Source organism: Geotrypetes seraphini, chromosome 13, assembly GCF_902459505.1.
Source record: "Geotrypetes seraphini chromosome 13, aGeoSer1.1, whole genome shotgun sequence".
In the NCBI taxonomy this organism is placed as follows: domain Eukaryota; kingdom Metazoa; phylum Chordata; class Amphibia; order Gymnophiona; family Dermophiidae; genus Geotrypetes; species Geotrypetes seraphini.
Window position 1 is genome coordinate 13500922 of NC_047096.1, and position 10979 is coordinate 13511900.

The window sequence follows — 10979 nt, forward strand, 5'->3', positions numbered from 1 at the left end:
AAAAGGAGCCCTTAGATGTGATCAATAGGGGTGGGTTGCCCAAAAAAAAAACCTGTGTTTTGTATTGTTTCCAAGAATGTTTTCATTTGACCATTTTTTTTTTTGTCATGGGAGTCAAGTTATCGAGTGTGCACTGTTTTAAAAGGAGGTTACACTATGTGCAAAGAGGACACACTGCCTCTGCTTTAAAGTTCTTTACGGTCTAACCCCTAAATACATAAGTTTCAAGTTTATTTATTCATTTGATGAATCGCCTATTAAAATTGCTAGGCGATGTACAAAATCCAAGTAGAAAGTAATACAGAGAAACTATCATTTTAACAATATAATTACGTAAAATACAAACATGAAGTGGGAAGGGAAAAATTAAAGGTTACAATCTTAAGTTTGGTAGAAAAAGGAAAAAACAAGAGGTAAGGGGCTATAATCCAAAGCACAGTTAAAAGCATCTCTAAAACATGTAAAAATTTCAAATATTAAAAGCATCGATAAATAAATAAGTTTTTAAAAGTTTTTAAAATGTTGCGATGTCTTTCTCAGTTCTAATGTATTGAGGGAGGGCGTTCCACCATTGTGGTCCCATTACTGTGAACATATCTGATCTCCTTGTACCTATGATTTTCAAAGAGGGTACTGAAAGCAGATTTTGACCAGATGATCGAAGAGAACGTTGAGAACTCTTCTCCTTCTCAGCCAACAGACACAAGAGAAGCTCCCACTTGCACTTCGTTTCTCCCCCGGTTAAAGGTTGCAAACTAAAAAAAACACCATGAGCACCTTCTCTCACATCAAGCAGCTCTATAGGGTAAGGACCTAGAACAACTCCTATTGCCCACCACATACGAGGTATTCAGGAAACGCCTCAAAACTCACCTGTTCCTGAAATACATAGACAGTTGACCCGTTCCTCTCTTTCCCCTCTTTAACGGTTCTCTTGCCCTTTCCCCTTACTGTTCCCCCTTCCCCTAAGTTCTCTCAACTTGTACTTCACTAATCTTTTGTAAACCGCATAGAACTTAACGGTACTGCGGTATATAAACTGTTATTATTATTATTATTATCACATTCTTTCTGACAGTTTGTGCATGCACAATGGATGCCCTCTTTGCAAAATGGTGCACACTCTCTCAAAAGAGCATGCGCTATTATCAGCAAATGATTTTTTTTTTTTTTTAATTTTTTTTGTTCATTTTCATTTCATAGCATATATTGACATGGAATTAATACGTAGTTGAGATTTCCCGTTATCGCACATGAATGCCGATCCCTAGTGATCAACAATGTATTAGACCAAGGATGGCAACTCATAGCTTGGATAAGGCACTGTTCTAACCTTAAGATAAACAAGATATACCAGAACCACCAAAGGAGGAGGTGCTGTGGATGACAAAGTTCGCTGAGTGAGCAAAATATCTTCTAAATCAGAGGATTAGAAATGGGGCTGGGGATCTTGAAGCAGCTACACAAACTGTTTTTCATCACAAAGCACTGCTGAAAGAACACTCAGCACTCCCCGGCCCCCTCCAAAGATAATAGCCATGCTGGGTCAGACCAATGGTCTATCTAGCCCAGTATCCTGTTTCCACCAGTGGCCAATCCAGTTTCCAAGTACCTGGATGACCACCAAATAGTAGCAACATGCCATGTTATCAATTCCAGGGCAAGCAGTGGCTTCATCCATGTCTATCTCAATAGTAGACTATGAACCTTTCCTCCAGGAACTTGTCCAAACCTTTTTTTTTTTTTTTAAACCCAGAGGTGATAATCACTGTTACCACATCGTCTGGCAACGAGTTCCAGAGCATAACTGTTCTTTGAGTGAAAAAAATTCCACTCTTATAAAGCAGCACAGCATTCTAATAAATCTAGCAAAAACAATCCCAGGAAGACCAGATGGGTCAACTGGTCCTTACACACACTCACACACACACACACAAAAGGAATCTGGATTCTTATTGGCATGCTGTTGCATTATCTCCCCCAACACCCTTCATCCAGGATATTATAAATAAATGCTGTGGCCTTATATATTGTTAGCCTCTTGGGGACACTAATATATTTGCTTGAAATCAATCGCTAGTTAACCTGTGATCTGAATAACACAAAAATCTGTTAATACCTAGAGCAGGGATGTCAAAGTCTCTCCTCGAGGGCCGCAATCCAGTCGGGTTTTCGGGATTTCCCCAATGAATATGCATGAGATCTATTTGCATGCACTGCTTTCATTGTATGCTAATAGATCTCATGCATATTCATTGGGGAAATCCTGAAAACCCGACTGGATTGTGGCCCTCAAGGACCGACTTTGACACCTGTGTGGTAGTGAGTTACAAAGACTCAGGACCCATCACTGAAAAGCTAGAATCCCAGTTGGTATCCAGAAACATTTCTGAACACGCTACAAACACACTTATCCACACCCTTATTCACCTGTCACCTAGACCAGTGGTTCCCAACCCTGTCCTGGCAGACCACCAGGCCAATCGTGTTTTCAGGCTAGCCCTAACGAATATGCATGAGAGAGATTTGCATATAATGGAAGTGACAGACATGCAAATCTGCTTCATGCATATTCATTAGGGCTAGCCTGAAAACCCGATTGGCCTGGTTGGGAACCACTGACCTAGACTACTGCAACTTGCTTCTCACAGGTCTTCCATGTAACCATCTCTCTCCTCTTCAAGCCATTCAAAATTCTGCTGCACAACTTATATTCCACCAGAGTCACTACGATCACAATATTTTTGGTTCTGAACTTAGCTAGATAAACATTTGCTTTCCCCTCCACTGGAGGTAATATAACCCTCATCCCCCCCCCTTCATTGGTTGTGAGAGTGTGGAGAGCAAAGAAATGTCAAGAGTTTTGCTCCCAGTTGACAGATGTACTCTTTACATGCAAGAGCAGGGAGATGTGTCTCAATCTCGGAGCGGAGGAGAAAGGTGTCTCTCTGGGTTTCTACCCTCAGTGATAGGGAAATGTCTCGGGATCTCTGTTCACAGGGTTAAAAGGAAGGGAGATGGGGGGGGGGGGCTTGATATATCACTTTATCTGTGTGGTTTACATGATCAAAGTGGTTTGCACGAGCCAATGAAGCTGCAGTGGGAATCAAACCCACAACCTCAGGGTGCTGAGGCAGCTGCTCTAACCACTAGGTGGAGCTGTGGGTCTAAGGGGGAGGGGTAGATGCAGGGTATGAATCATTTAAAGTACATAGAAACAAAATAAAGCTTTCTGTATATAAAATATATAAATCTATGTTTAACTGTATAGGAGCAAAGGCTCCAATTATTAAAAATGTATGTAAGGGATATATAAGATAAAGATGAGAGAGAGCAGTAAAGAAAAAGGAAAGAAAAATGAAAGAGAGAAGAGAGGAGAAGAAAAGGATAACAGGAGTGTCTAAGAAGATGAGCGTACATAGGAGTCTAAGAATGACCATGGAGATTTGTTGTATTTCAAGTTCATGCAGGTTCGGAATGTAACTCTCTTCTCATATGCATAGGATTCAAATCTATGATACATACTCAGATAGTTCCACCAAAAGGTATAATCTAATAGCGAGGGTGATTTCCAATTTTTTAGAATGTGCATGAGAGCAGTCACCAACATGGTATCAATGAGTTTAGGTGGACAATTTGATTGTGTGAAACATGGGTGTTGATTATCATTTCTATAAACATTCAAGAGACAGTCCCTGCTCAGCAGAGCTTACAATGCAATCGGACAGATAAACAGGTCAAATAGGGGAGGGAGGGTTAGGGAGATTCTCAGGCTACTACTACTTCTAATTTCTATAGCGCTGCTAGATGTACGCAGCACTGTACATTAAACATGTAAGAGGCCATCTCTTCTCAATAGAGCTTACAATCTAATTAAAACACAAACTGGACAAATTAGGGGTTAGGAAATTTCTCACAGAGGGAATGATAAAACAGACATCGGGGGTTAGGCATTAAAAGGAACTTTAAAAAGTGCGCTTTTAGGCTGGATTTGAATACTGCCAGGGACGGAGCTACTGATTTAGGCAGTCTGTTACAGGCATACGGTGCAGCAAGAGAGAAGGAATATAGTCTAGAGTTGGCAGTAGAGGAGAAGGGTACAGATAAGAGACTTGCTCAGTGAACAGTGGAATTCCAGGGGAGGAGTATAGGGAGAGATGAGAGGAGAGAGATTGAGGAGCTGCAGAGGGAATGCACTTGTAAGTCAATAAAAGGCGTTTGAACTGTATGCAGAAATGGATAGGGAGCCAATGAAGTGACTTAACCCTTTCAGGACCATAAGGATCGTAGGCCAATTTTTGTGGTTTTGACAACATTTTTATGGTAAAAAGGGCTTGCAGATGCCAAAAAATTGATTTTTTTTGTGAAATATCATTATTTTTATTTAAAAAATCACACTTCTGGCTTATGGACAGAGTGGCAAGTGAATCTTCTCGTCAATCTGGCAACGACGCTAATGAATGAATGTCGGAACCAGTTTGTTTACATAAAGGCAGTATCATATGGAATCCGTACATATCAAATTTAGAACTGTAGACTATCCCAATCAAAATGTATAGGATTTTAAAGTTATGGGACAAATATGTCCCTTGGTCCTGTATGCAGAAATGGATAGGGAGCCAATGAAGTGACTTAAGGAGAGGGCTGATGTGATCGTAGTGACTCTGGTGGAATATAAGTTGTGCAGCAGAATTTTGAATGGCTTGAAGAGGAGAGAGATGGTTACATGGAGGGAGATGGGGGGGGGGCTTGATATACCACTTTATCTGTGTGGTTTACACGATGAAAGCGGTTTGCACGAGCCAATGAAGCTGCAGTGGGAATCAAACTCACAACCTCAGGGTGCTGGGGCAACTGCTCCAACCACTAGGTGGAGCTGTGGGTCTAAGGGGGAGAGGAAGATGCAGGGTATCTGCTCTGCAGAAGGCTCACCCCCTTCCCTCCCCCCCCCCCCGAGGGCTTCATGCGAGGGATGGTCTGGAGCAGATCATTCCTACTGCTCTGGAGGCTGGGAAGACAGAAGAATGGTCTCTGGATCTCTTTCCCCCCCCCTCCCCCTCCCCAACAAAAAGGAGGTCTATGGGGTCCCGAGGCTCAGTTTGATGAAGTGACGGGGGGGGGGGGGGGGAGAGAACAGTGTGTGCTCAGTGACAAGGGAACGGCTGTCTCGGCTTTTGCTTTCTAGGTAAGAAGAGGACTAGAAGACGTGTCTCGGAGGTCTCTACACTCAGTGACGGCCCGTCTGTCCCTCTCTCGCGCGCGCTCCCCACAATCCCTCCCTCCCTCCCTCCCCCCGAGGGCCAATCTCTCCCCACCTCAAAACCCTCCCGGCCACGCCGAGCGCCGCCCTCCTACCTTCCACCGGGCACCTTCCCGCCTCGGCCGCCTCCAGTCTTCGAACGCTACGCGGCTGACACCGCTTTCCCCCCCTCCCCCTCGCGCGCAAAACTTTTCCTATGAGCCCGAGTTACGTCACACGCCGCCGCCGTCGAGGCGCTTCGCGGATCGCGTGATGTCCCTTAGGCCGTCACCGTGGCAACGCTGGGCTACAATGTTGCAACGCGGAAGCCGAGAATTCGGAACAGCTGGGAGGATTCTTCTCCCTCTCTCCACTTCTTGGCAGGCTTTGGCGCAAGTGCTCCCCGCGTGCATGTTTCTTGACCTACTGAGTGGCGTGACTAACTTAATGCATTTTATAGGATGAGCTTTCGAAAGTAACCCTTCTTCAGATCAGAAATGCAAATAAGCAAATGTTGACCAATGCATAAGTATATATAAGGAAAACATTAAAGTAGTGGTTCCCAACCCTGGACCTCCAGGCCTGTCGGGGTTTCAGGCTAGCCCTAATGAATATGCATGGAGCAGATTTGAATGCCTGGCACCTCCATTATATGCTGATTTCTCTCATGCATATTCATTAGGGCTAGCCTGAAAACCGACTGGCCTTGTGGCCCTCCAGGACAGGGTTGGGAACCACTGCATTAAAACAGAAGACAGAGAGGTGGGACAGAGCAGTTTCAAGGGTAACAATACTAAAAGGGAACTAAAGACAAGAATGTAAACCCTTTGAAGTCAAAATGGTAAAATAGTTTGACATCTGTCAGACAGGACTTAACAAAGATCTTGGGCTTCCTTTCCCACTACAAAGACATTTTGTCACCTCTCTCCCTACCCACCCCTCTGTCTCTGAAATGCTTTCATGTTTTCCTTATGTATACTGATATTTCTCAGCATTTGCTTATTTCTGATCTGAAGAAGGGTTACCTGTGTAAGCTCATCATAAAATGCATTGAGTTAGTCCAATACAAAAGGTATTGTTTTATTTCTTTATATTACCTTTAAATACTGAGCAAGCAGGTGTCTACTCGGCAAAGCTGGTCAAAAAATGTGTTAGGTCAGAGGTATCACCTTCTATATATGTCACTTCAAATATCTATATATTATGCATTCCAGGTGTATATATACAGTATACTTGTATATTTCTTAACATATTTCTGTGAAATACAGGAGTGATGAAAGAAAGTGCTCCAGTCTAATTGTCCATCGAGCGTTCGTTCTCTGCTACTGTGGTATTGTCCTCTGTGTGAGTTATGGTCTTCCGTCATTGGCTGTGAGTAACCGGAAGTCAATGCTCTTGGTCCAGGGCCAAACTAACATGCTTTTTATATTTTAGAAAAAGGGGTGAAGACTTTGCTATATGAGCGCTTTTTTGGGTTCAAGCTCTGAGAATGTCTGAATTTTTATTTTCATATTTTGCTTGTCATGCTGGCTTGTGTTTGGTTTTAGTCTATTTTTTATGTTATTTTGTTCCTTCCCCTCTCTACACGATATTCGCCATGCAGGCAAACTGGGAAAATCCCTTCTCTTCGAAATCACAGGTCTTTGGAACGACCTTACTACCCCGCTGCGGAACCTGGGCTCCCTCCAATTATTCCGCAAGCAACTAAAAACCTGGCTTTTCACTAAAATGTAATTCTGTTCCCCCTTACTCTTCTCTTCTATATATAAGTTCATGTAAACCTTTTTTTTTCCTTCTCTTCCTATATTTTAAGTTCTAGTAAACCGTGCCGAGCTCCACATCCGTGGAGATGATGCGGTATAGAAACTTAAGGTTTAGTTTAGTTTAGGTGGGTTATAAATAATTTTAAATAAATAAAAACATTTATTGTTGGATAAGTCATAAATTCCTAGCAGCTGCAAATGAGTGTACTGTAGATGTGCTGACTGACTCGTAAGCCTGCACAGCAGATAATGTTTGAAAGCCGAAAGCAAGATTAAGGCAATTTTAGGCCAACTGTGTGTAAGGTTATAACACCCTTATCAAATAAATGGTAACTCCAGCAGCAGCTGTTATCTGAATACTGACTCTCACCTAACAGCAATAGGACTGTAAAAGTCTGGAAGTATATCAATACAGATAATGTAGGCTAAGGGGGGGATGAATGGGCTCTTTAGCTGTAAAGCTGATTCATGCTTCCAGTTTACCCTTTGGTCCAGTAGTAACTACTGAAATGCAGGAGAAAGTTGAAAGTCTACAACCCTCATAAAACAGCTTTCCAGCATTGTGAGGAAGATTAGGAATTGTTTCTTCACTTTTACTTTGGAGACAGTTGCTATCCCATGTTGTAACCGAGACTCTGTAGGACACCTTGCAACGTCATACTTGAGTAAATAAAGCTGAGATTGACCGTGCCTGTCTGAATGGTCACCAAGAACATCAACTGACTTGACACGGTGCAACCCGTAATGGGATGATTCATTTATGGCAGCTTCCTTGCAGCCGCAATAAAATGGCTGCGACGAATTGTCCCAATACGGGGATGCTGGGCTTCACGTTACCTGCAGAGGGCAGCCAATGCAGCATACCTCCTCATGGCCCAGGCTCAGACACGACACAGCAGCTCCGGCGGCAGAGGGCAGGCATGGTAATGCAAGAGCTCCGGCGGCAGCTTCTCCCCCCCACCCCAGGGCCTGGGCTCCCCTCCAGCCATTGCAGAGATGCTGGGTCATGAACAGAGAGGAGAGGGGGAGGGTATAATGGGGGTATTTTTTGGGGGGGCATCGCCCCACAAATGCTGAAATTTTTTAGGGTGTATGGGAGGGAATTGTCCCCCAAATGCTGAAATTTAGGGGTGTGTGTGGGGCACATCCCAAACATTTAATTAGATGATTTATTGCAGCCAGTTCATTGCGCTGAAATGGCCGCCATGAATCATCCTAGACCCATGCAATCTGTGGTTAATGCTCAGCAATCCACATGGTGTTCAAGGGCCCAATGCCATGACTATAGTAGAGGAAATAGAATTTTTAAAAGCATTTTACCTAGGTAAAACTTACCCATATAAAATTTGAGGATTTGATTTTCAAGCGTCTCATCTTTTTTTTTGTCCTTTTAGCATGGCAGATCCTACCCACTTAAATAGCAAGTGCAAAAATTCATAGGGACTTTGCAGGTCCCATTTTCAGCAGGTTCCTGTTAAGAATGAGCTTGTAGGCTTATAAATGTAATGTATCAATGGGATTCTGTAACTTATCCTCATAAGGTAGAGGTGAAGCCTCATTACCATCACCTGTATGTAAACTGCTTTGAGTGTGGTGGTGTACAAGTCCCTATCTCTTTCCCTGATGTCATAATGCCTCATTCCACCAATAAGAGCCAACCTCCTCAGTGATGTCACAATGGTTTCATTGTTCTATACTTGGCTCACTTCTGAGATTCTATTGGAGAGTATGGCACAGTGGCTAGAGCTACAGCCTCAGCACCCTTCTATATCCTGGCTTTATATAATTGGGATTTGTATGTCCATGCAGTATGGATGGGCAGACTGCATGGGCCATTTGGCCTTTATCTGCCATCATGTTTCTATGTAATTGCCAGTTTTCAGATGTCCAAAAACAAGAACAGAGCTTCTAAAATAACCCTCTTAACCTGAATCCAAAATTGTACAGTATTAGATGCTATTTAATAATTTTATCTACTTTTCACTCTGAGGGAGTTAGGGATTCTCCCTCATGAATGATACTGTTATACCTTTGGCCAGCAGGGGGAGCTAGCCCAAGAGCAATTGGATTCCAGGTCCCAGAACGTACTGAGCCTCTGCAACTTAGTGCCGAGGTGGTGGCAAGACAAATGCGCGTGGACAATTCAGCGCAAGAGATGAACCTGCTGAGGCACATGGGGAGAATGATGCAGCCCAGCTGAAGGACATCTGTTCAGTGTGGGATTCATTAATTCATTCCAGAGGTCCCCTGGGCCAATCAGGGCCTTAGGCCCCTCCCCAAGGGAAAGCCCACCATTCTGAAGAGGCAGGCCTGCTGGCTGGAGTGAGTAGGCACACTCACAAAATGATTGGGAAGGCTGAGCACACAGATTCTTTAGTTATCTACTCCCTTCCTCCTATAATAGGTCACCAAAATTTGAGTGCCTTTTGCACTATTTATTGACTACTAGCATGACTACTGCATGTAAATGGCAGTGCTGTGCTCAATTACTATTCTATCATTACATGCTAAAATGCTCTTAGCGTATAATTGTAAGTGTGTGTGTGTGTGTTGGGGGGGGGGCATTCACAGGAGAAGGATGGGGAAGAGGCAGGGCTGGGTAATTATATGCTCAATTTCTAGAATGCTATAAATTAATCATGTAAATGCCACATTTACATAGACCTGACATAAATGTTAGCACCAGGTGTGAAAAGATGACAAACAATGAATAAATATTTTACAAATCAGCATGAACAAATCAGTGTGTTGGGTTGGTGCCAACTTCTAGTATTCTATAATGGCAAAGTGTAGTTATAGAATAGGGATTGGGACTTGATATGTAAGAATAAAATTATTATTATTATATATTGACTTTCTGTGGTTACAATCAAAGCAGTTTACATTTACTATACAGATACTTATTTTGTCCCTGGACAATGTAAGGTGAAGTGACTTGCCCAGACTCACAAGGAACTACAGTGGGAATTGAATAGGTTCTCAGTCCCTGTCCCATCCTCACGGACACTGTCCCTGTCCCCGTAGGCTCCATCTCCATCCTGTCCCCGTCAGCTCTGTCCCATCCCCGCAGACTCTGTCCTCATTTGCACAAGCCTTGAGCAATTGATTTTATATTTAAATCTTTTTATTAAAGTATAAAAAGGGACAATATTCTGTACAACTGTTCATAAATCACAAATAGAGCCTTCCATTTCTATCGAGTTTGGTACAACATTCCCAAAGATTCAGTTGCCTATGTTTTTATCTCATCTGGAAAGGTAATTGGATTGCCTTTGACATGGGTGTACAAGAGAACCGAAACTGTGTAGTGAATGAACAGGAAAATAAGCATCTATTAAATATTAGACACGTTTCTTGATACCAACAACAAGGGATAAATCTGTTACAGTAGGATGCTTGAGCAGCTGGGCACATAATGGAAGGACATTGCAGATGGCCGACAAGACACAAATGGTGTAATTTGACTGTAACCAATGGCAAGACAGCTCTAGCAGTACTTTATGACATCATAATAGAGATGATTCAGCTAAACCTCAACCAATACAGTCAAACACACAGCAGAAAAGAATTCAGTACTGTTTTATTTTAGATGCAAATACTTTCTTTTGTGCTTCAGAGCGCAATCAAATATACTGACTTCCTCAATACAAGCTGAAGCGTTTTAAGGTAAATTCTTGGAATAATACCAAAATATTTTATGTACAGGCACCTGAAGGTGGGATCACATTGCTCCTTAGCTGAATGTATTATTTTCATAAGCTTTCAGCAAAGTAGTTGGACAAGTTCATATTTATATTAAAAAATATTACTTTGTGCCACTTATAAAAATGCAGCAAAAAGAACAGAATAGCGATGAAAAATATTATACTTTCACCTAACCTCACTGTTTCCTTCCACTGCTGTAGAACAGCACAGGTGTGAAAAGATGACAAAAACTGACAATAAATAAATACTTTACAAATCAGCATGAACAAAGT

General features: G+C 42.6%; 1 protein-coding gene across 1 annotated transcript in view; it reads right to left on the minus strand.

The window, feature by feature from the left end:
* PPARD (peroxisome proliferator activated receptor delta) overlaps nt 1–5482 on the minus strand; it is a 42889-nt gene extending 37407 nt beyond the window's left edge. The window contains exon 1 of the mRNA XM_033918530.1: nt 5356–5482. The gene's annotated coding sequence lies outside the window, so the exon portion shown is untranslated. The remainder of the gene's footprint in view (nt 1–5355) is intronic.
* Between the last annotated feature and the right edge of the window lie 5497 nt (nt 5483–10979).